This window comes from Staurois parvus, unplaced genomic scaffold (assembly GCF_062004578.1).
Source record: "Staurois parvus isolate SC_StPar_1 unplaced genomic scaffold, SC_StPar_1.0 ptg000225l, whole genome shotgun sequence".
In the NCBI taxonomy this organism is placed as follows: Eukaryota; Metazoa; Chordata; class Amphibia; order Anura; family Ranidae; genus Staurois; species Staurois parvus.
In genome coordinates, this window is record NW_028318021.1 from 3,760,753 (window position 1) to 3,785,694 (window position 24,942).

General features: G+C 39.7%; 1 long non-coding RNA gene across 2 annotated transcripts in view; it reads right to left on the minus strand.

Moving 5' to 3' along the window:
* LOC149460577 (uncharacterized) overlaps nucleotides 1-24,942 on the minus strand; it is a 650,812-nt gene that overhangs the window by 411,248 nt on the left and 214,622 nt on the right. The window contains exons 2-3 of one of the 2 annotated variants that reach the window (XR_016313046.1): nucleotides 21,294-21,442; nucleotides 16,315-16,370 (exon numbers count right to left, since the gene is read on the minus strand). This is a non-coding gene — a long non-coding RNA (uncharacterized LOC149460577). The remainder of the gene's footprint in view (nucleotides 1-16,314; nucleotides 16,371-21,293; nucleotides 21,443-24,942) is intronic. The other variant, XR_016313045.1, reaches the window with a different exon arrangement.

Sequence of the window (24,942 nt, forward strand, 5' to 3'; positions counted from 1 at the left end):
TTTCTGGGTTGAGCTGGCACCTGGTTTTGGAGGGAACAGGTACCTGGTTTTCACAGGTACCTATTCCCAATTTCGGGTCAGATCGCAGAAGAGATCTGAGCTGGAAAGTCAGCCTCCTCCTGCTTCCCCAAGCAGCCTTCTGTGACACAAACAGATCCTAGAAGACTGCAGAGCCATTCACAAAGCGCAGCATGCTTCGTGCATGCGCAGTAGGAATCCGAATATGAAGCCACAAGGTACTGAACAACATCAGAAGTACATTAGAAGTCCCGAACATCACATCAGAAGTACCAAATCATAATATTAGTTTGAGATTTGTTTAAAAAAGAAATAATAATGCTATTTTTTTGCTAAATTTAAAGTGCCAATAAATCTCTACCTATAAAGAAAAATACTTGTCCCATTGTGATTGATGTAAAAAAAACAAAAAAAGAACAAAAAAAAAAAACACATGTCAACAGGATCAAAACTGCATCATGTAGTAGGTTTTCAGCACAAAGCAGGAAGGAAAGAAAAGGTTTTGCCAAAAGACTAGAAATGCATCAGAAAACAAATATAAAAGACCCTGGTATGCCCATACTGTAATCTTTATCCTCATTTCCCATCTCAGAAAGCATGGCAGGTATGCAGCAAAGTGTTGAGATTTCATGTTCGTTGAACTTTTGTGTACAGAGAGGAAGTAAAGGGTAAACCGCTGTTTTTTTTTCACCTGCCCTAAGAATAACAGGTTCCATTAACACATGCAACACTGATCATCTGATCCACAATGCAGAGAGTCAGCAAAGTAACCTATTACTGATTAGCCAGTCAGCTGTGTCTGCAGGCCGCTGTCCTTGCCCCTGTGTACCAACATCACAGGCAGCCGCTTCCCTTCCGCGGGACTTAAAAGTACAGTAGCTATCTTAACTAGCCGGCTTATCGCTGCTGCAGCAATAAGCGGACTATACAAAGCAACAAGGACAGAGTATAAGCAGACTGCAGATAAAAGTGACTACAGACATATCACCAAAACTTAGCCGGGACATTTGGAGGAGACCATCTATAGACGGGGCTGAGTGACAACATTAGTCATTCTGTTATCGCTCATGGGCACTGCGGCGTGTTGTTTCTTGCAATTAGTGATGGAGAGGTTGGTTATTAACTGGTAAAAGGAATATTGGGAAGGAGTGAGTCATAGTTTCCTTGAAAGGATTTACCTATAGATTTATCCAGTCCTCTCCCGAAGCTCTTGATGGTTAGAGAAAACAGGAAGGAATTAGGTTTTCATGTTATCGCTTACCCTAAACAAGCCCTATTCACATATCTTAGAATAGGCTCAGTTCACAAAGTTAGCACAATTTTCATGGATGGAGGAATATCCACTGCCGCCTAATGTATTCAAGCAACCGTGGCACTGAATGCAATGACGCTACCCAGCAGTGACTGCAGTCACTGCTTGGCCAATATTTTTCACCCGGCTTTTTACATCAATGAGATCTGAAAATGACAGTCACATAGCCGATAATAGCCTTATCTTGCGTAAAGCTTTGTGAATTGTACATATTATATTTATGTTGAAGGAAGACAGGCAGCATTAATGTGGTACATTTATAGACTATGGAATTATGTATAGCTTCTAGGTTTTGCAAAACCTATGCTTTATTACTGCTTCATGTGACATTTCACAGCATTTTAAAGAAGCCCTGTTGCCAGTCCAATCATTTCAACAACAATCTTCCCATTAGATTATATGTGCATTTAACATATTGTATGCATGTTATATACCTGTAAAAGCCTCCATTGATTAGACATCTAAATGTCCTGAGACTGCTGCTGGACACCGCCATCTTGCATGTGATGTTAGCAGTCCCTGCAGGCTCAGAGCTGTCACTCAAATGTAACTTTTCCCCAGGCAGTTTCATGTAGGGAAGTGATAGGAGGGGCAGAGGAGCTGTGCCAACATAGAGAGTAATGAAACACTCCCAAAGGAGGCGAAGCCTATGGCGTGCATTAAGGGAGGAGGCTGTGGTAGGGATTTGACACTTTTTGGAGCAGTCACATTTTCTAACAAATTCAAATGCACATTTAAAATACCTGATTTTTTCTGCATATTTTGTTTATTACAGGGTCTATTTAAAAGACACCTGTATGAAAAGCTTTTATCATTAAAAAATAGCCCTGGAAGCTCAGCTAAATGGCTTTTCCTAGGCTGAGAATGATATCATCAGGCAGGCAGCAGAGGCATCTCTTAGTCTCTTCTCCCCCATACTGGGTCCCAGTGATCAGACTTCACCACTGCAACTTTGGGGCAAGTCACAAGTAGAGAGGCTTGCAGCAGGGGCTGACCTGTGTCAGACATTTGTATGCATGGTGACCTAACATGAAAAAAAAATCTGATGTTGATTCAACTTTAAAGGGTCTTTCCACAAAAAGCCACTCTCCTCTGTAATTGATTCAGATCTCTCTTGTAAACTGCAGTGAGAGAGCTTTCTTACTTTTTCAAGAGGGAACAATAATATGATAACTGTTTAGTAGTCTTTTTACATAATAATGTGTGTGTTCAGCATTCATGAATTGGTAACAGGATAGCACAGCATCAACCGTTGTGTAATTTGTCATAAAGGTGAGAAAGGTGAAAGCAAACCGGTTCCAGACCTCTCATCAAACATGTATTTGTAGGAGGGCTTTTAATTAGAATCAGTTTGAACATCCTACATCCGCCCAAAGGAAATATCCCTGCAGTGTAGCACGTTACTGAATATATAGTGTGGAAGGCCAAAAGAGCATAAATGAGCCAGCTTGTTATAATATTTTAAAGCTGAGCTGCAGGAAAGCGGCTAAATTGTCCAATTAAATACATAATCAACAATAATAGATATCAATTACACTGTTTCTTTTACTCATACTTCTATATCTTTTGACTTGTGTCTTTTGTGTTGTTATTGGTTGCCTACCATGGCCCTACCCTTTCATCACATTTTGGGACCTATATTTTGAAATGGACCCATATCTGTTTGCTGACGGTCAGAAGACCGGTTATTATCGGCACCTTATTTTCATATCGGCCAATGGCAGATAGGGGTTTTTCGCTGAAACATTTCGGCCGCTGAAATTTCGGTGCACCCCTAGTCACAGGAGGACTTAAGGCACCACATCCCCTAACAAGACCATAAACAAGACATAAAATGTTCCAAAGGAGCTGGGATTTTGTAAGGTGCCAATAATATACTACAATATAAAATTAAAAAAATCATAATTTTTATTGATCCATATTAATTATAAAAATACTCAGTATACCCATAAAAATGATAAATAATTTTCCATATACAGACATTCTGCTGATATTCACAGCATGATTTTACTTTAGATTCTGATGGTGTAATGATCTCAACATGTTTTTCCTACTAAGGCTTCTTCAGGTGTTATAGAATGCCACACCTAAATTGACAATCCACAATAATAGACAATACATTAAATACACAAATAGAAATACACAAATTACTAGCAACATATAATATACAAAACTATTAGCAAAATCTGCAAACAATATATTGTAATCCAAAAAGTTTGATGAAGGGCATCTTACCTATCAAAGCAAAAAAGTTGGAAACTGAGCCACAGTTGTTCTGAGATGCTGGCAAAACCCAAATATGCAGCGGTCAAGCCCCTCCCCCCCCCTTCCAGGGTGTCAGGGTGGTATATGATCAGCCACAGGGGGGTAATCAGAACCCTATAACTAGAATTCAAAAGAGTCTCTTTTAATTCTGAATGGCCACAAATCATTAGAAGATACAGAATGTAATTATCTACATGTCTCTATAAATAACTAACATGGAGATCATAAAGCTCCACCAAACTTGGGGCTAGGATGATACTCAAAATAATCTCAACATGGCCCATATACCTGTAAGGGATCATGAAATCAATCAATATGTCACATATAAGTGAAAAGGTTAAGGCCAAACACAACAACAAATTGACCATTCAACAAATCTCCATATACTCACCTGGGTTAGCAGCTCACAGTGATTACCAATTGCGAATCAGCACGTCTTTAAATAAAATGGCTACCTGGCTTGGATCCTTATACTGTATATCCCTCTCGCCATGCTAGACGATATGGCGTGACGCGGACGTATAATGACATCGCGCGCCTCCAGCCACACTAGTGTTCAATGAATATTCGCACATGCACACCACCACAGATGCCATCTAATTATGTTCAGCTGAAAATGTATAAACTTTGATTATACAAAAAAATAATAAAAAAAAAAATCTCCAGCTGGGTATAGACATAGTCCAAACCGACAAAGGAGAACACCCAATTTTAACAATATAAGACATCTAGTGAATCTTCAAAGTGGAACTCCAGCGAAATTTTAAAAAATAAAAGTTAGCAGCTACAAAAACTGTAAAATACAGCCACTCACCTGTCCTTCGATCCAGCAATGTCCTCACCACAGTTGGCTTCACCCGCCGTCTTCTCTCCCCGGCACCAGCATCTTCAGTGTGGGCACCTGGCTGTGACAGCTTGCGGCTTCACAGCCGGGTGCCCACTGTGCATGTGCGGGTAGCGCTGCACTTTGGGAAAGGCCCCGTAGTCTTCTGTCACAGAAGACTATGGAGGGGGGGGGGGGGGGCAACTTCCGCTTCCGATCGCTTAGGCGATCAAAGCAGATGTGAGAGTGGCTACCTGTCAAATTTGGGTACCCCCCCATTCCCCAGGTGCCAATGCTTAATGGGGAGCGGGGAAACAGTCCTTAAAGCGGAACTTCCCCTTTTGAGTGGAGCTCCACTTTAAGGAATTAGGCATGAGTAGTCATTTCATCTATGGAGCATGGGAGTTTTGTTATTTATTACTTTTTTAATTGTTTACTTTCTTACACAAACTGAAAGTGTTCTAAGTGTATATACAATCTGTGCTATGTAGGAATTACTGTTTCTGTTTGTGGCTGAACACTATATAAAATCTGGGAAATCTTTCTCTATATTATTCAATTCTGGTTGATGCTTTCTGTCAGCCATTGTGTATGACTTGTGAGTTTCGGATATGTAATGATTTTCAATTTTAAAAAAAGGGAGCTTTTCCTGTGAATGGTTTCATATATCTGTCCATCCAGTCCTGAGAATTATACAGCAAACCTGGGTTGATGACCTGACTTTTCAGTTAGGCTACACAGCTAGGCCACTGCTTTCATGAACAGACATAATTCATTGAGATAATGGTCCAGCTCTTGCTTCCATTGCTAGACAGACTGTCCAACAAGAGTGATGGCACCAATAGACAGGCTTTATAACTGCAGATTTCACCAAGTGGTGATGCTGCCTGTAAAATCTAAAAAAAAGCTTTTTATTATTTTTTCCTTTACAAGGACCCAATGTGTTTTAAAGTAAATAAAAACATATGTCAACACGTGTCAAAACGCACATCAATGCACACCGACACATATAAAAATGCACAACAAGGGAAATCAATGCACATCCATTTTTCAAGCACATTCATGTCTTCCTTTTTTTGTTATTGTATTAAATGTACAAATTAGCAGACTTGCTGATCTCACAGGTTGCTACCTGGTTGCTAGAATGTCCAAGTTAATCAGTTGGTATAAATAAATGCTAATATTTATCAGTTTTTATTAATTACTAGAATGAATCAGTTCTGTTGCTAGGTACCAGATAAATAGTATATTACTTCCTTTTTATACAGTGTGCATTACTACAATGCATTATTATTGTCTGTGATTGCTAATTAATTATAATAAAAAGGCACATTGCCGGAAGGTTCAATTTTTTTTACTAGGCACAAATTTATTACTAGAAAGGTTCAATTCTGTCACTAGGCACAGGTTCACTACTAGAAGGGCTCAGTTATTCTCATAGGCACAAAAGCAATTAAGGACCCGGTTCTGTTACTAAGCACAAGTTTATTACTAGAAGGGCCTTTTTTTTTGTTAGACACAAAATCACTACTAGAAGGGCTCCATTTTGTCACTAGGCTCAAGTTCATTACTAAAAGGGCTCAGACTTTTTACTAAGCACAACATTCATAACTAGAAGGGTTCAATTCTGTCACTAGGCACAAGTTCATTACTAGAAGGGCTCAGCTGTAATACTAGGCACAAGTTCATTACTAGAAAGGCTCAGTTGTCCTACTAGGCCCAAGTTCATTACTAGAAAGGCTCAGTTGTCCTACTAGGCCCAAGTTCATTACTAGAAAGGCTCAGTTGTCCTACTAGGCACAAGTTCATTACTAGAAGGGCTACGTTGTCCTACTAGGCACAAGTTCATTACTAGAAAGGCTCAATTGTCCTACTAGGCCCAAGTTCATTACTAGAAAGGCTCAGTTGTCCTACTAGGCACAAGTTCATTACTAGAAGGGCTCAGTTGTCCTACTAGGCTCAAGTTCATTACTATAAGGGCTCAGTTGTCCTACTAGGCTCAAGTGCATTACTAGAAGGGATCAGTTGTCCTACTAGGCTCAAGTTCATTACTATAAGGGCTCAGTTGTCCTACTAGGCTCAAGTTCATTACTATAAGGGCTCAGTTGTCCTACTAGGCTCAAGTTCATTACTAGAAGGGATCAGTTGTCCTACTAGGACTAGGCTCAAGTTCATTACTATAAGGGCTCAGTTGTCCTACTAGGCTCAAGTTCATTACTAGAAGGGATCAGTTGTCCTACTAGGCTCAAGTTCATTACTAGAAGGGCTCAGTTGTCCTACTAGGCTCAAGTTCATTACTAGAAGGGATCAGTTGTCCTACTAGGCTCAAGTTCATTATTAAAAGAACTCAGTTTTTCTAATAGGCACAAGTTAATTCAACTAAGGACCCATTCTGTTACTAGGCATATGAACAGAAGGACACATATTTTTCACTAGGCACATGTTCATTACTAGAAGAGCTCAGTTTTTCTACTAGGCTCAAATTCATTACTAAAAGGGCTCAGACTTTTTACTAAGCACAAAATTCATAACTGGAAGGGTTCAATTATGTCACTAGGCACAAGTTCAATACTAGAAGACTCAGTTGTCCTACTAGGCTCAAGTTCATTACTAGAAGGGCTCAGTTAATACAACTAAGGGCCTGGCTCTGTTACGAGGCATAAGTTCATTATTTAAAGGGACTATTTTGTTTTCATTAGGCACAAGTTCATTACTAGAAGGGCTCCATTTTGTGACTAGGCGCAAGTTAATTACCAGAAGGTCTTAAATGTTTCACTAGGCACAAGTTTCTAAGTGTTCAATTTTTTTCAATACGTACAAATTCATTACCAGAAAAGATTAACATTTTCACTAGGCACAAGTTCATTGTCAGAAGAACTCAGTTTTTCTACTAGGTTCAATTTCATTACTAAAAAGGCTCAGACTTTTTACTAAGCACAAAATTCATAACTAGAAGGGTTCAATTCTGTCACTAGGCACAAGTTAATTACTGAATGGGCTTAGTTGTCCTACTAGGCTCAAGTTCATTATTAGAAGGGCTCAGTTTTTCTCATAGGAACAAATTAATTCAGTTAGGGACCCAGTTCTGTTACTAGGCGTAAGTTCATTATTAGAAGGGCCTATTTTTTTTTCATTAGGCACAAGTTCACTACTAAAGGGCTCCATGTTGTGACTAGGCACAAGTTAATTACCAGAAGGTCTTAAATATTTCACTAGGCACATGTTTCTAAGAGTTAAAATTTTTTCAATAGGCACAAGTTCAGTACTAGAAGAGATGAACATTTTCACTAGCCACAAGTTCCTTACTAGAAGGGCTCAGTTCTGTCACTAGGAACACGTTCATTACTAGAAGGGCTCATTTTTTCTACTAGGCTCAAGTTCATTACTAGAAGGGCTCCATTTTGTTACTAGGCACAAGTTCATTACTAGGATAGCTCATTTTTTTATCTACAAGGAACATGGTCATTACTAAAATGGCTCATTTTTCTCCTAGGCACAAGTTTATTTCTAGAAGAACCCTGTTCTGTCACTAGACACAAGTTCATGACCTAGAAGGTCTCAAATGTTTAATAATAGGCATACGTTCATTATTAGAAGGGTCAGTTTTGTCATTAAGCACACATGAAATGCATTAAAGGCTCAGTTTCATTCACTAGGTTAGAACTAGAATGGCTTAATTCTCTCACTAGAACCACATTCATAACTAAAGGGCTCAATTTTGTATTTACAGTAATAGGCACAAGTTAATTTTGAAAAGAGCTGAACATTTTCACTAGACACAAGCTCCTTACTGGAAGACCTCAATGTTGTCCCTAGGCACAAGTTCATTACCAGAAGAGATCTGTTTTTTCACCAGGCTCAAGTTCATTAATAGGACGGCTCAGTTTTTCTACTAGGCACAAGTTCATTACTAGAAGGGCTCAGTGTTTCTCCTAGACACATATTTAATTCCTAGAAAGACTTATGTCACTAAATACAAGTTCTTTACTAGAAGATACAATTTTTCCCCAGATCCAAGTTTATAACTAGAAGGACTTAGTTTTCCTATCAGGCACATATTTATTAATAGACAGGATCAGGTTATCTACTAGGCAAACATTCTTTAGTGGAAGAGCTCAGTTTTTTTCACTAGGCACAAGTTTATTACAAGAAGAGCTGAGGTTTTCTCCTAGGCACAAGTTAATCACCAAGAGGTCTCTGTTCTGTCACTAGGTACAAGTTCATTACCAAAAGGGCCAATTTTTTTCACCAGGCTTCATTGATAGAAGGGCTCTGTTTTCTGTGAGGTGTAAGTACTAGAAGGGCTCAACAATTGCATCAGGCACATGTACATTACTAGAAGGGCTCAAGGTTTTCACTAGGTACAGGTTCATTACTATAAGAACTCTGTTTTTCCCCTTGGCACACATTAATTGCCATAAAGGCTGAGTTTCTTTCACTAGGCATAAATTTATTACTAGAAGGGCTCAGATTTTCTCATAGGCACAGGTTAATTCCTAGAAGAACTCTGTTCTGTCATTAGGCACAACTTCATTACTAGAAGATCCCATCAGTTATATCAAGCTCAAGTTCATTGTCTCCATTTTTCTACTAGGCATATGTTCATTACTGGAAGGGCTCAGTTTTGTCATCAGCCATAAGCTATTTACCAGAAGACCTCAGTTTTGTCACTAGTAACTGGGTTATTAATAGAATGTTCTGGTTTGTTACTAGCTACTTGTTAATTTCCAGGTCTCATTTTTGACCCTGGGTACTCCTTAGTAACCACCAATATATCTAAGTTTTGCCTCTGGTTGTTATAAACTTACTGAAATGTTACAAGTGTGTCACTGGCTACTAATTATTAGAATTCTTCATTGATATTGCTGCATAGTAGCCAACATGTTTAAAAGGTGCCTGTGAGAGTGGTCCCATTCAGACAGACGGCTACCATTTTCTCAGCAATCATATTTTATGTACTTTGTACATTTACTTGTATGTTAGTACAACCCTGAGCCTCTTGATAATTAAAGCAGCAGTAAACTGTCCAAAGAAAAAAAAAATGTTATGATGTGCAGTTAGTATGTATCACATACTTAAAACAAAGCCCTGCAGTGGTGTAGTTCACCGCTGACAGGACTTCCATCTTCACTTGGTCTTCTTTTTGGATTCACGGGCTCAGGAGATTTGAATGATTGATCTGTGAAGACGTCACTCCCACGCATGCGCAGGAGAGTCACAGGCGTGGCACAGGGCTCTGAAGGAACAGCACGGGTATGCTGTTCCTTCAGAGCACATGTGCTGGTGACATCAGGTGCTACACAAGTAAATATCTCCTAAACAGTGCATGTTCAGGAGATATTTACAGTACCCACAGGTAAGCTTTATTATAGGCTTACAGTACCTGTAGGTACAAGATAAATAAAAGGTGCCAGTTTATGTATAGTTGTTTACAATTATTTCTTATACTTGACCAACAGTATTGTTAATCCACAAGTTACTTTTATAGCTTTAGAACATTTTATGCTTAGGGACAGAGGCAAGTGGCTTAAGGGGAACCTATGAAGCTGAAGTAAAGGCACTTACAAATAGCTTACAGCATATTCTGTCACCATATACTTAACTCTTCCAGCTCTGTTTTGCCTCTCCTCAGTATTGTATAGTCCTCCCAGACCAACTGGCAGATATGCATTAGCTATATTTTCCACCAGTCAAGCAGTAAGGGGTCACCTATGTACATCTGGGACACCACTGTATGCCAAGCAGAACAGTGATTATCATTGTCTCATCCCTGTGAACCTTCTCTACTTTTTCCCTGTGCTCCAATTTTCTCCAATGCAGTTTCTGTATCTGGCTTCTTTTCCTGAGACCTTTCAGAACTCTAGATTCTCCTCCAGTGCTTTCACATGTTAATCAGTATTCTTTTATGTCTTCAGACATCCTCTCTCCTCTTGAGCACATGCAGATTGATTTAGCTTGCCTTGCCTTGTAAAGGTAACCTGACAAACTCCTAAACTGCCTGCTACAGAGTTTGTTACCTTGTGGGTGCATTTGTAACTGTGTTTTGGATTGATTATAGTTACAAGAACACCTGCCCTAACCACTAAAGTCTTTTATATGTGTTCTTCACTTTAATTTTGATGTTTGGTTCTAGTTACCTCTAGCAATGACCTCTGGCTACAGGTTGAAACAACACTTCTGTCTCACTTTTCACTGGAAATGATCTTTGGCTTAACCCCGTTTAAACATTTGTCTATTAACTGGTATTTGATATTATCCTATCCAGCTTCTGGTGTCCACCAATAAGGCCATCCCAAGGACCACACTCATCGCACAAGTTCCAGACCAAGCACCAAGGGATTTGGCAAAAACTGTATCTTTGCGGCAGCTCTCAGAGTCATTGGCTATTATAACCCAGGGAATTACACAGCTTTGTTCCTCAGGAAACCCCTCTTTTTGCAGGGTAAGAGGACCTAATCTTTCTCTGCTGCAGTTACATTTTCACTTACAGGTCCCCTCCTACCCCCAGCCTGTGACTGATAAGTGAAAGGAAAAGCAGAAGACTGATGAGTTCATCTGCTCTTTTCACTCTACTCTCCTAATAGCATGCTGCTTGAGCTGCAGTACACTTGATTTGCTCCAGTGCTGCCCCCCCCCCCTTAGTTTTGCTTTTTAAACTGTACAGTAGACTACAGTAGGCTGATACCAGGTCAAATGCAGATACTTACACTTCTTGTCTTTTAAAAAATCAATTTATTGTTGTATTAATTATTATAGAGCTGCATTAATGTGTGTTGTTTATACTATAACTTTAAAACCCGAAAACCATTTAGATGGCAGCATTTTAGCTTTTACTTTTGCAGTTCATCTCCAGTAAGGTATCTGCATTCGCTATCCTGGTGTCTGTTTTATTTCATTGATTATTTTTCCTGCAGCCAGCTACACCCTGCTAAGCAAGTGTCACATCTTTCATTCCTACGCCTACACACATTATTATAATGATAAGAGGGCGAAGACTTAAAAGAGAGATTTAAATGGTGATCTTCAAACCTTTCACCTTATTTAAGTGCTGCACAGGCACGCAGATCATGTTTGTAGATTAGCGTTCCAACGTATAAACTTCATGACATACATACATGATAATCCTCGATTGAGAAAATGTTCATTCTGTAATGTATATTGTCACTATTGATGGCTTTAAAAGCCCAGTAATGGGCATTTTTTACTTTGAAATGGTGCCTCACCCATAGTAAACATAAAAAATCGTTAGGGCTGCAACGATCACCTCCTCTCTGGGGCTGTCCCCCATTGTAATTACTTTTACCATTAGATGCCTCATGAATGAATGGCACCTAGTGTAATTTAAAGAATATGTAAAGCCAACATTTCATATTCCTGATATGTGCATGCTGTACCATCTACTTATATGAAAAATTATCCTGTTTACTTTGTGTTGTTAAATCCCTGGTGTTCCTGCCAGTCCCTATGCTTTCCTATTAAAAACTGAGGGCACAAGGCATGGGAGCACAGCATGGCCAGTTTTCTAGCTGTGCTGAGAAGTCAGCTTGCTCTTCTTCAATGATCAGACTTGTGCTGACACACCCCCCCCTGCACAGTTTTTCACAGGGAAGATTAGTGTACTGCTGTTTCCCCGCCCCTAGGTCTCTAAGCTCCTTATGTAGCTGAGATCAGAGATTATGTGATCACTTATAAAAAGGCAAAAGAAGGTATTTATTATGGTTTTTTATATCTATACGCACATGTTTTGCCTTTAATTTCTCTTTTAAACTGAATGGGTTGTTTTACAAGATGAGGGTTTACATATATTTTAACCGCTTCCTGATCCCCCTATAGCAGAACTACTGCTACAGGGCAGCAGGGCTCCACCTACATGATTTTGTATTTCCAGGTAGGGGCGCGAGCACTACCCTACCTGTGCTGCCATTGGCAGCTACAGCTGTCAATCACCGGGTTCCGGCTGGAAATTCCCCGCTGGCATCCAGCGATCGCAAGGAACACTGACAGAGGAGAGGTCTGTATGTAAACATTACAGATCTCTGCCCTGTCAGCACCAGCATGCTGTTTTGTATTGCTCTGCATAGCAGAGCAATACAAAGCAGCATGCTTACATAGTAAAGTGCACACAGGCAACACAGTAAAACAGCACACAGTAGACTGATAACCCTTTGATTGCCCCAGATGTTAACCCCTTCCTGCCCAGTGTCATTAGTACAGTGTCAGTGCTTTTTATTAGCACTGATCACTGTATTAGTGTCACTGGGATGTCAGTGGCAGTTAGTCAGTTTCCACCCAGTGTCAGAATGTCCAATTGATATGTTTTATAGCAACAAGTCAAAAATATTGTTTCTTTTTTTCAAAATTGTGGGTCTTTTTTTGTTCATAGCACAAAAAATAAAAGCACAGGTGATCAAATACCACCAAAAGAAAGCTCCATTTGTGGGAAAAAAAAGACATAAATTTAATTTGGGTGCAGCGTTGCATGACCACAAAATTGTCAGTTAAAGTAATGCAGCGCTGTATTGCAAAAAAATGGCCTGGTCAGGATGGGGGGTGTAAATCCTCTGGAGGGCAAGTGGTTAACCTGGAAGACTGAGAACATATGGTGAATGTAGGGTATTGTGGGTTTCAAGGTGTGTTTATGATGAACTCCAGCCAAAAAAAAGTGAACTTTTGGCTAGAGCGGGGAAGCACTAAACACCGGGGTCATGAGTCTCAAAAACTTGCATTTGTGAAATGAAATGGCATAGTGGACATTATACTGTATAAAATATTATTGATAATTAATTATAATATTATTAGAATGATAATGTCATTTTTATAGGTTTTATTTTCATATTGTATACATTTGGGTACCTTTAACCCTTTCTGAATTACAGCTTCTTATATCTTTCTGGAACTCCCATGGGGAGATATTCCCAATTGTATTCAACTGTCATGGAAATACAAAGCCAAGTGATGGTGTCACACTTCTGTGGTTTTTCACAATGCAGAATGCACAAATATTTGGGGAGCCCCCCTTCAGGAAAGTGTCACCTCCATTATGGCCTTTCTGAAAGTTGGAGATACAGAAACCGTTCCAAAGTAATCTCATCACTATATTGATTCCAAAAAGACGAGCACTGAGGAAACTTAGGTTTATAGTCAATGATGACCCCACAAAGTACTTCAAAAAGGTGTTTTATTCCATAGAAGTGAATCATAAAAGCATATAGTCATCCAATGACAGCGGTGGACCCAATATCTGGCTTTGGTGGAATATCCTCTCACCTGAGCCCCCGCGCTGGGATGAGTGGTGAAAATGGGTGATCACAAGTGTCAGACTGTCCTGACCGGGGATTGCAGTGCACCAGAACTGACATCAGAGGTCCCGGGCGGAAGCGAAAGTCGGCCGCTGTACCAGGCTGGACCGCAAGCTTAGCTGGTTGCCATGACAATGCGTTGTCATCAATAGATTGTTCTACATTCAGTCCAACCATTGCCCACCCAACAATAAAATGTCAATACATGGTAGACGTGTGTGATGTTTTACAGAATCATTTTCCTATAAGAAGCACAGCCATGCATATCCCTTAACCCCGGCTCTATAGCTTCATGTTTCTATTTATACTATAAAGTGGAAATTGTTTGGCACAACTTTAAAAATGATTCATGCAGGAAGTCATAAAAAAAAGCTAACATGCTTAATTTTCAAGTCATTTCCCCAGTAGGACAATGGGAGTTTAGAGATTGATGCACAATGATAGCAGTTAGCGCTAAACAAAACAGGGAGGGGCACTGGGAACAACTTCCACGTTTTCTCCTCAGTCTGTGGATTGTACACTGTACAGCTGTTTTCATGTATACAAAACTCCAGAATGGCTCTTCTAGGCTAGAGCTGTCATTTAACCCTGTGTGTGCCTGGCTAATGCAGTTATCACCTCGGAAAATAGTGAACAGAAAAGAAAACCTACATGTTTCTCATGAAATCATTCCATAACAGGCCTGGATTTTAGTGTACAGAGCTGCTCACAACCAAGGTTGCATGCTTGCCCCCTCCATGTAGAATGCAGGGTCAATATCTCTGCACGGTCATGATGACACAGAGGGACCGCCCACAGACCGGAGCTTCAGGGAAATGATCACAGCACTGGAACCTGCTGGAATGGGGAATAGGGTAATAATAGGGTAATGTTCCTCTAACCCCTAGAAATATCAAGCATTTAAACCTTGCAGGGGGGGTACTGCAAGGGTATTTTTGTGTTCCATCCTAGAGTTCAGCTGTAAGGGTTAAAAACAGGAGGAGGATTGGATTAGTAGTCAAGTATAAGTTATGTTTTAAAGTGTTACTAAACCCCGGACCCTGCATTTACTATATCTGGTCTCGCACAGTACACACAACATGGAAATGCAATTATTTTCGTAAATATAAACTGCTAAATACCTTTTCTCATCAGCAGTTAGAGCAGTTTTGTGACTTCTACCAGTGTCAACCAGGGCACTGGTTAAAGCTTGTAGGAGGAGTTTTATTTCTGCTCTAGGAGGAAGCAGAGCCCCGGACCTCTGTCTGGACAGTGCTGATTGGCCCTGTGCTGATCACATGCGCTCTACACACTAAACTGAGCATGTGCAGAATGGCTACAGTTCAGTCTGTCTTATCAGGAGACAAGACGTGGACATTTGAACAAGGGGAGGATCAGAGAAGTGGACAATAGGGTGCAACTTGTCATGCGATTTTAAACTGTCAAATCACATGACAAGTCACACCGTGTGACCCAGAGCTTAGAGATGTTGAGACTGTAGGGTGGGTAAGCAAGAAGCAGAAAATCAAGGATCTGCCTAGGGAATAACTGCAGAAGGGGGAGGTTGGGCAGCACACGTCTTGGCCACTGGAGGACAGGCAAGCTGTGCACTCAGCACAGTCAGAAAACCATGATGGGATGGATATGTGTACATGCCTAGTGTGGTCAGTTTATAATAGGACAACAGTGGGACTGGCAGAATTTCACACAAAGGAAGCAATATAAAGAGAACAAGATACTTTTTAGCACAAGTACATGGTATGGCAGGCACATATCAGACATATGAAATGTTGGGGTAATACACACTTTAAGCTCTTTTTTTTTTTTTTAAATCTGTATCAAACTATTAAATATGACAGCACAATAGTTAGTGCACACAATAGAAATGAGCATCTAGATAAATAACAAAGAACAAGGGTTTCAGATGTACAACCCCATGAAGACGTTACCCTTAAGGCCCCCCGGCAGGGCCACTGCAAAATCCAAAACAAACAAGAAGGAGTTCAATAAAAAGTAACAAAAAGTAAAAGGCTCATGAGAAGCCAGGGGCTGAAGCCTAAACATGCCCAAATACTAAGGGAGAAGAGGAGGGAAATATAGGAAGGAATGGAAAGAGAAAAGGGGTAAAAAAGGGAAATAATGAAAATAAAAACAAAGAGGACCTCCATTCTCCTCAAAAGGAGAGGAGGCCTAACAATGTTAAAATATTAGTACCCTGAAATTCCATCTCTAGTCGAGCATCATGAAGAAGAGCTGTTGAAAGTAAGAGTCTACTTATTAGTACTCAGAGGGATCATGACAGCAATTTTGTGTATGTGTCAGGGGTGGTAAAGTCTATCTCCACTGTCTAGATAGCATAGAATTGTGAGGACCTATCGACACGTTGATACCCCCATTCTTCTGCTAGTTGTATATCTTGCACCTTTAGCATCCAAGTTTTTACCAGTGTTAAATGAGGATGAAGAAGCACAGGGACACCTTTGAACAATAGCGTTGCCAGTCTGGGCAGGAGGGGGTGTGTTAGATGTACTAGCAGATTTAAGTACACTAACACAGCCCAACTCCAGCTCACAATTTAAAACCAGTCAAGATGATAATAGTATATTCTGGTGACTTACCATTGATGTGTTCAGCGACCACATTTGTGTAGACATTGAGCTCCATCTTACTGAATCTGTAAAAAAAAAAAAGGATAACAGCACACAGTGTTAAAATATATAAATAACAAATATGCACTAGTCATAAACTAGCCCATACATAACTTGACATCTTACTGGTGAGCTGAATCGTTTGCTTATAGGGATACCAATGCAGAGATCTCCAACCCCTAAGTTCCCAGCTACGCCTGCCTCCTAAAGCCAATATGACAAGGTCTACATTTTCATAGACCAAACAAGGTTCTATGCCCTTCATTAGAAAATGGACCAAAACATAGCACACTTCACCAGAGGGTACTTGGTGATGAGTGTACCAAAGATAAGTCTTTATCTGATGGATCAAGTAGAAGAAGAAAGAATACATATACAGAGTAAAAAGCAAAGGGGGAACCTGAACTTTTTCTGTTGCAGTTTAATTTTTACTTATAGGTCTCCTCTACCCCCCCCCCCACCCCATAACTGTCCAGTGAAAGGAGAGAAGCAGCACATTGATGAACCATCTTCCTGTCACTATTTCTTGTCCTCTCAGCACACGTCTTGCACTCTAACACATCTCCTTGCACCTCCTCTCTCCCTTTCTCTAAACTCTGCTGCACAGAGACTGTGAAAGGCCGGTACCAAGTCAAATTTAGGTATTTACATGGCTTACATTGTGCACTAGTATGTAAACTATTGGAGAAGATGATAAGGGACTATATACAGTACAAGATTTTGCTGTTAAAAACAGTATCTTTAGTAGTAATCAGCATGGCTTTATGAAAGCTCACTTTTGCCAAACCAACCTGTTGCCATCTAGATAAAGGAAGGCCAGTGGATGTGGTGTATTTTGCAAAAGCATTTGATGCAATCCCTCATAAATGCTTTATTTACAAACTTAGGTCTGTAGGCATGGACCATAAGATTTGTTCATGGATAGAAAACTGGTTACATGGGTGCCTCCAATAGGTGGTGATAATTAGCATGTACTCAGACTAGTCTGAAGTGGTAACCGGGGTACCCCAGGGTTCTGTCCTGAGACCAATTCTGTTTAATTTATTAATAAATAATATAGAAGTTGATATAAATAGCGCAATCTCAGTGTTTGCTGATGATACAAAGCTAAGTAGGGCAATAACTTCACAGCAAGATATAGAAATCTTACAAGAAAAACTCAGTAAAATAAGGGAGTGGGCAAATACATCACCAATTAGGTTTAATGTTGGAAAATGTAAAGTAATGCACTTGGGGCTAAAAATAGTAATGCAAGCTTCTGGCTAGCTGGAGATTCTCTGGGGGAATCCAGGATGGAAAAAGTTCCGGGGGTCCTAGTAGATGACAGACTCAGCAATGGTAAGCAATTCCAAGCTGCAGTAAGCAAAGGTAGCAGAATTTTAGCATGCATTAAAAAGGGTATTTACTCAAGAGATAAAATTATAATCCTGCCACTTTATAAAACTCTGGTACGGCCATATCTTGAGTATGCTGTCCAGTTCTGGTCACCAATCCTCAGGAAGGATGTGCTGGAAAAATTATTGCTCCAGAAAGCAGTGCTGCATACCTACAATTTGTGTCTTAACACTATGTTTTGCCCTTTGATGTGAAAGAGCAGAGACACAGATGGTTAAAGTGTATGTAAATTCAAAACTTTTTTTTTATCACTTTTTAATAGAGTAGGGAAATGTTATGTCTTTCACCTGCCAATCAATAACAAGATAGGGGAACAGCTCACCATAATAAAAGCCAGGGAGTTAGTTTATTGAAATATCTGAAGCACCATAAAGGGAATGGTTAAGGTTAGGACTGGACTGTTGGAGAGATATTCATTCACTTCCTGTCCCAGAGGAACAGCAGTAGGTAGCTGGAGATATCTCTAAGCAAAGAGATATTCCCCTCTTACACAGTTGTCACCAGAACAGGTTTCCCATTTGGAAGATTTTCCCTTACCTCCTATTGCCAATAGAGGGGTGATACCCTCCAGCACAGACAGACAGCTGTAGAAACCTGACAGTGGTCCAAACTCTTCCACATTCTATCCAAAACAAACTAAAACATGTTGGGCTTTACATACACTTTAAGCAGGGCCCAGACACTACATAACAGCAATACAAGTATATATTCTTGCCATGGCAGGGGTAAATTGTGCTGCTGCATTTGAAACCATACAAGACAAATAAGTGTTCGTCATTTACGTCCTCTGTAATAATTGCCACTTGTGGCTCTGCCAAATACAGATGTGTTGACATAGATGAGGCTTACCGATGGAAGGAAGTTAAGAAATAAATACAAATAGAAACAATCGCTAGGGAAACCTTTTTGTCATATCTCAAAAAAAAAGGTTTAATGGTTTGTGGCAATAATTCTAAGAAAGAGAGAATAGCAGTGGCAACTTGGCAAGACTGGAAGGAAGTTAATGTTATATTGAAAAGGCCCCGTCATAATTATTATGTATGCCTTTTTTTCATTAATAACTTATAATTATTGGATCATTACATTTTAAAGTATTATTATGCATATTCTGTATATAGTGTTGAAAATGTCTGCAGTGCAGAGCACCAATAAAGGTAAACTTTGTTCAAAATGCTGAATTTAATCTTAGGTGATACAGTCTGCCAGCTATATTATCTCAAGTATCTAGAATAGTTAGTTGCCCTGCTAGATAAATCCCTACTGTTTGCTGTATTCATAAAGTGACCCTTTCCTTTGACCATGCAGGACAAAGGAAAAAGGTTACTTAATAAAAGAATGAATTAATGTATGAATTAATACATAAATAATTCATCCTCTTCAGATTGTAAACTCCAAGGAGCAGGGCCCTCCTATCCCTCTTGTATTGAACTGTATTGTTGCTGTATTGTCTCCCGTTATATTGTAAAGCGCTGAGCAAACTGTTGGCGCTATATAAATCCTGTATAATAATAATAATAATAATAAATAATAATAATCTTCCCAGCATAATGTACGCAGCTTCAAAATTTTGGAGATTACACAGGGCTTCCTTTCCTGACCTCCAGGGTGAGTTACTCTCTATTTGTCCTGTTGACCACTGTGATTGGGAGTAAAAGTAAGGGAAATTTTCCCCATACTCAAAGAATCACATTAAAGGCTTCTTTCTGGGACTCAACCACCCAGCTCATTTTTGCTCAAATATCATCATATTGTGCTCCTTAAAATCAACCACACCATCTATTTCCTGTTACCTGTGGGTTTTTCTTTGCATCCTGAGCATTTCTTCTGGCAGTTAAGGCTGCAATCTTTCCTGGTCTACCTAACCTTGGCTTGGTATCAAGAGATCCCTAAATTTTCCACTTCTTAATAAGTCATTGAACAGTACTGACTGGCATAATCAAGGCTTTGGATATCGTTTAATAGCCTTATCCTTTTCCATCTTTATAAAGTTCCATTTCCTTGTTTCTGCTCCCGATGGCTCAGTATCTAGCCTGCTCAGTGCATCTATGTGAGAGCTAACAAACTCATTGACTATTTGTACACAGTACAGATGTGGGAAATTAACTTTTGAATGCCATTTTAACCTGTATATGTCACCTTATGTGTCTGTACCAAGGTCAAACATGTAAACTTCTGATCGGGGCCATTTAGGTGATTTCTGTTATCATTATGATTTAAAAAGGAACCAAACAGCTATGTGATAATAGATGGCTTCATATGATCACTACCCTTAAATAAAAGACAATTTTTTGGCATGATCAGTCATATTTTCAAAATTAATGCCAAAATGTAATGATTTCTGCCAGGGTATGCAAACCTTTGAACACAACTGCATAACAAAACCCTATGATGTTTTAAAACCAGAAAATCAATTTATACATGAGTGCATTTTCATCTATATTTCTACTCTTACTTATTGAATCTAATTATTATTATTGTTATGACTATCATCATTTGATTTGCATACATAATTTTTGCATTCACTTTAGCCCTGACGACAGGACAGTTGGAAGCTAGGGGAAGGTTGGGGACCTTGCCATCAAAGCTACCAAGAAATAAAAGAAGACAGTGGAAGCAAAATTTTCAGGTGTGCAAGGAGTGACCCTCTAAGTTTACCTTGAATCTTTCTGAACTGTCAATTGGCAATTTACAATTCACATTTGGCCACCTTGCTAAATCAGACTTATGATACCTGTCTACCAATGCAGAACAGCAAAGCGTCCAGAGGCCATCCATGTGGGGAAGAACACGCAAAAATGGAAGAACATTGGTCAGAATTGAGCCTTTGACCGAAACATGATAAATCCGTGTTGGAGTGGAGTGTCTCTTTAAATGCAAACTTCCTGCAGAGATTACATAAATGTTCTTGAATTTTCTGTGGTCTGACCTGTTATCACAGCATTCTGCTTTGACATACATACGCCTGTCTGTCTCCTCACACTGGCAAAAAAACATGAATGTAAGTATGAGAAAATATAGTTAGCGTAACCCGACTATGGTTCTAAGACAAGTTGGAACTTCACTTTCCTCTTACAGTGGTATCCACAAGTAATGACTACACCCTTCTCCTATTTCCCAATGTATAGTACAAAAGCATGATAACAATTTCATGCCAAAATATGTGTACGATTTTATTACTCCCACGTTATTGCAATTACCTAAGACAGGCAACATGTCCAGTTGCAAAGGCCTCACCAGGCAGAAGGACTCCGACCTCTACAGTTTAGGTAATGTGCAGGTTATAGGATAACTGGGCTCAAAGCTTGCTGTTCAACTTGAATAAAACATAAAAAATTGCTACTCTGTGAACCTTGTGAAAATGATGCTAAGACTGGCTCATTTGCCTACTCAATACAACCTAACAAAGTTCAATAACAACGTCAACAATGCGCCCCCGTGCGAGGACAATTTTTGGGTCTTCAATTACTGGTTAAGCACAACACCTACGTAAAAATAGCCACTTAAGGACTGCAATGTACTATGGACAAGCAGCCCATACAGGCACAGCGACATACCTGTATGGCCTCTTCCCGGTACAGGGCGCGTGTGTGCCCCAGCCTGCCGGTCACAGTGGGATTTTTGTAGCCGGTTCTGGTGATGAATTATGAATCATTGCTGATCAACTGTGTCCAATCACAGAGAACAATCTCTTTGTTTCATCTCCCTGCAAAGTAGGGAGAAGAAACAAAGACATTTTTAGTAAAAAGCAGCACATAATATACACATTAACACTTGTTAGGCACACATTTAATCCCTTGATTACCCCAAGATGTCAACCCCTTTCCAGCCAATGTCATTAGAACAGTGACAGTGTATAGTACTATCACTGATCACTGTATTAGTGTCACTGGAGACGTCAATGTCAGTTAGTCAGTTCCCACCCAGTGACAGTTAGTGTCAGATTGCCCACCGCACTATCCCAGTTCCACTATAAGTCACTGATCACCACTATTAGTAGTATAAAAAATACATATATAAAATATATTACATAGTACATATAACATAGTTTGCTATAACGTTCATGTAAACCAATCATGAGTGTAAGTGTATATTGATACCAATCAATATACACTTACTGTTTTTTGTTTTGTTTTTTTATCAAAGACATGTAGCAGAATACAATTTGGCCTAAACTTATAAAGAAATTCGATTTTTTTTTATTGGATATTTTTCAAAACTTTCAGACTCTTTTTGTCTATATCAGTGGTCTCCAAACTGCGGCCCGGGGGCCAGATGTGGCCCTTTGCTTGCCTTTATCCAGCTGTCTGAAGGACAACAAACTAGCCCTTTGTTTAGAAAGTTTGGAGACCCCAAGTCTATATAATAAAAAAAAGAGTGGTGATCAAATACCATCAAAAGAAAGCTCTATTTGTGTGAAAAAAGATATAAATTTTGTTTGGGTACAGTGTTGCATGAACACACAATTACCAGTTAAAGTAGCACAGTGCTAAATAGCAAAAAATGGCCTGGTGATGAAGGGGGTTAAACCTTCCAAAGCAGAAGTGGATAGATAATGGTTGAAAAACAGAAGTATTGTGAAGGCATCTTGAAAAATGATGCCGTCACCCTCTTACTTGCTTTAGAAGTGGGAAATGTCCAGGTCTATGTGAATTTGAGAAGTAGTCTTGGCACACATCTTTAGTATAAATGGATCCCTCAATTTCAGAGGGCTCTGACTGCCCCTGCTTACATTAACCTTTTAAGTTTTTTTGAAGGGGATACCTTCCACATTCATTCTACACTTATTTCTGCACTCTTGTAACCCCAATTCAGCCTACAGCGGGCTAAAGCCCCGTGTTGTCTGATATCACAGACCTAGGTTTTGGCAGGATCCTGACTTTAAGGTCAGAATCCACCCAAATGCCTGACCATCAGCTGGCTCAGCTTTTCAGCGTGTCATTGAGAGCCTGAGCCAGCCCCCCCCCCCCCCCCCCACATCCCTGCACTTCAGTGAGCACTGGAGGGGTAGAACAGGGTAGAGCAGAGCAGAGTACGGTGATTGACAGTCACCATTCTCTGCTCAGTGAAGACAGAGAACTGAGTGATTAGTGGTCATGTGATCGCTCAGTTCTCGGTCTTAGAGCCGACAGGGTACTTATGCTGCAGCCATATAGGTGCGTATGTATGTTTGTTTTTTTATATCCCACACTTCCCCTTTAATGTAAACTTCCCATTCATGTTAATATGATGTCCACTTGGATTAAATCTGATAACACTGAACAAGGTACATTTAGGAAGAATAAAGGTATCTAGAAACAGTGAGATGCACTGAAGAACCAACTGAATGATGGAATCCAAAAACCATTAAAGTATATCTACAACCATACAGTTTTGGTTTGATTAGAGAGAGACAAAAACCCATGTCAGATTTTTGCATATCATTGGGGAGATTTCCCTTTCTGCTCTGTAGACACATCAGAAAATGAGAGAAAATCTTTCCAAAGTGAAGAAAATCAGGTCTTACTTGTCTCTGAAGTAAGTGTCCTTTTTTGCAAGATTTTTAAATTCCAGTTCCAGTGCATATATTTGTATTGGTAGTTCTCTCACTTTCAGTCCCAGTGACAATGGTCTCTAAGACAAAACAAGGGGATGAGTCATCCCAGTATGGACACAAATAGAAAAAAGCTTTGGCTTTATACATTTTTGTGGATTTGAGATGATTCCTTCATGCAATAATTTCTTAATTAATTCAGAAATTCATTATGAGAAACTGTTGTTAAAAAAAAATTGTACAAAATCACTAGATAAGGTACTATGACTTCACTTTCAATGCCATACTGGTATGGTTTGTCTGTTTGAGTGTAGCATTCCAGACAATTGTGGTGTACTCAGTTTCCCATGAAAAGGGTGGCATCCTCATAGCAGTTCAATTGGGAAGTATACAACATGCTACAGACATAACCAAGGTGGGATATTCAGAGAGATAAGCTCATGGAGGTCATCATCATTTTCAGATAAGCTCTATTTCTAGACTGATCATTCTCCAGTCTAGACCTTACGTAACTAAAATCAAACATCTGGATGTTATGGAACATATGGACTTTCTGTTACACCAATTTTCTCAAGTGTTTGTTTTATTCCTCTTTCTTTTGGATACTCCAAAAACTGCTAACAGACTAGTCCCCATAGTTAAAAAACTGGGCTAGATGGAAAGAGTGCAGGAAGTGTCAGCTGTAAGGAAAGAAAGTTCATCTCATGTCTTTGACACCCCACGGTAGACGTTATTTCCTCTTCCATGATAAGGGCTGAGAAGGCATTTGTTTGACAAGCAGGAATGTAAGTAGGATCTTAATGCCCTGACTTTGTTGTGTGTATGTCTGAAATGTTTGAGCGAGCTTGTTAGGATGATGGTAAGAACTTTCTGCCGTCAAACATGGGGAAATTTGATTGAGCTTATATTTTCAAATGACTTCAAACATTTACCATCTGGATCAGCTGTCTACAGCTGCTCTCCTGGCTGCGGAGATGAGGGAAAGAGGACGGTTTTGTGCTTAGAAATGTCACTCGTTGTGTCCTCACCTGACCTTGACAGCATCTCAGTACTGTTTGACTAAAAAGATATTAACAAGTACACCACTTAATATAGACATCATATGATACTGCAGTTGTGTTGGGTAGAATTTTTTGGAGACCGTCCTATTTTATTCTGAGTTGGAAATTTGAAGTGACTAGGATTGCTTTAAAAGTGCTAAATGCATGTATGCATGTATGATCATATATCTTGTAGTTTCAGAGTCCTGAAACCATAGAACCCTTGTCACACAAAGCTTGTCCATCTGAAGGAGTTGAGAGGTCAACCCTGTCCCTACCTTTCTCCCTCAGCCTCCTATGGGCTTATTGCTAAAACAAATGCTGAAACTCCAGGGTCCCCAAAGCACTGTGTAAATTTAAGCGTGCACATATGCATATATATCTAGGTAACCGTGATTCACCTCTGCTGCCCTTGACACTTGTAGGCTTCTTTCACATGGGCAATTGTGAAATTGTGTACAATTGTGTGCTCATTACGAGTATAATGCATTAAACAGAAATGGATCATATTATACAGATATTCACAATCACCTTCTTTACAGTGGCAGCGCAGGCCACATGGAAAAGTGCATCAATTTGTATTAGCTAATTAACATTACTCACATATAGAATGCTAAAGAGAGAAAGTGAGTA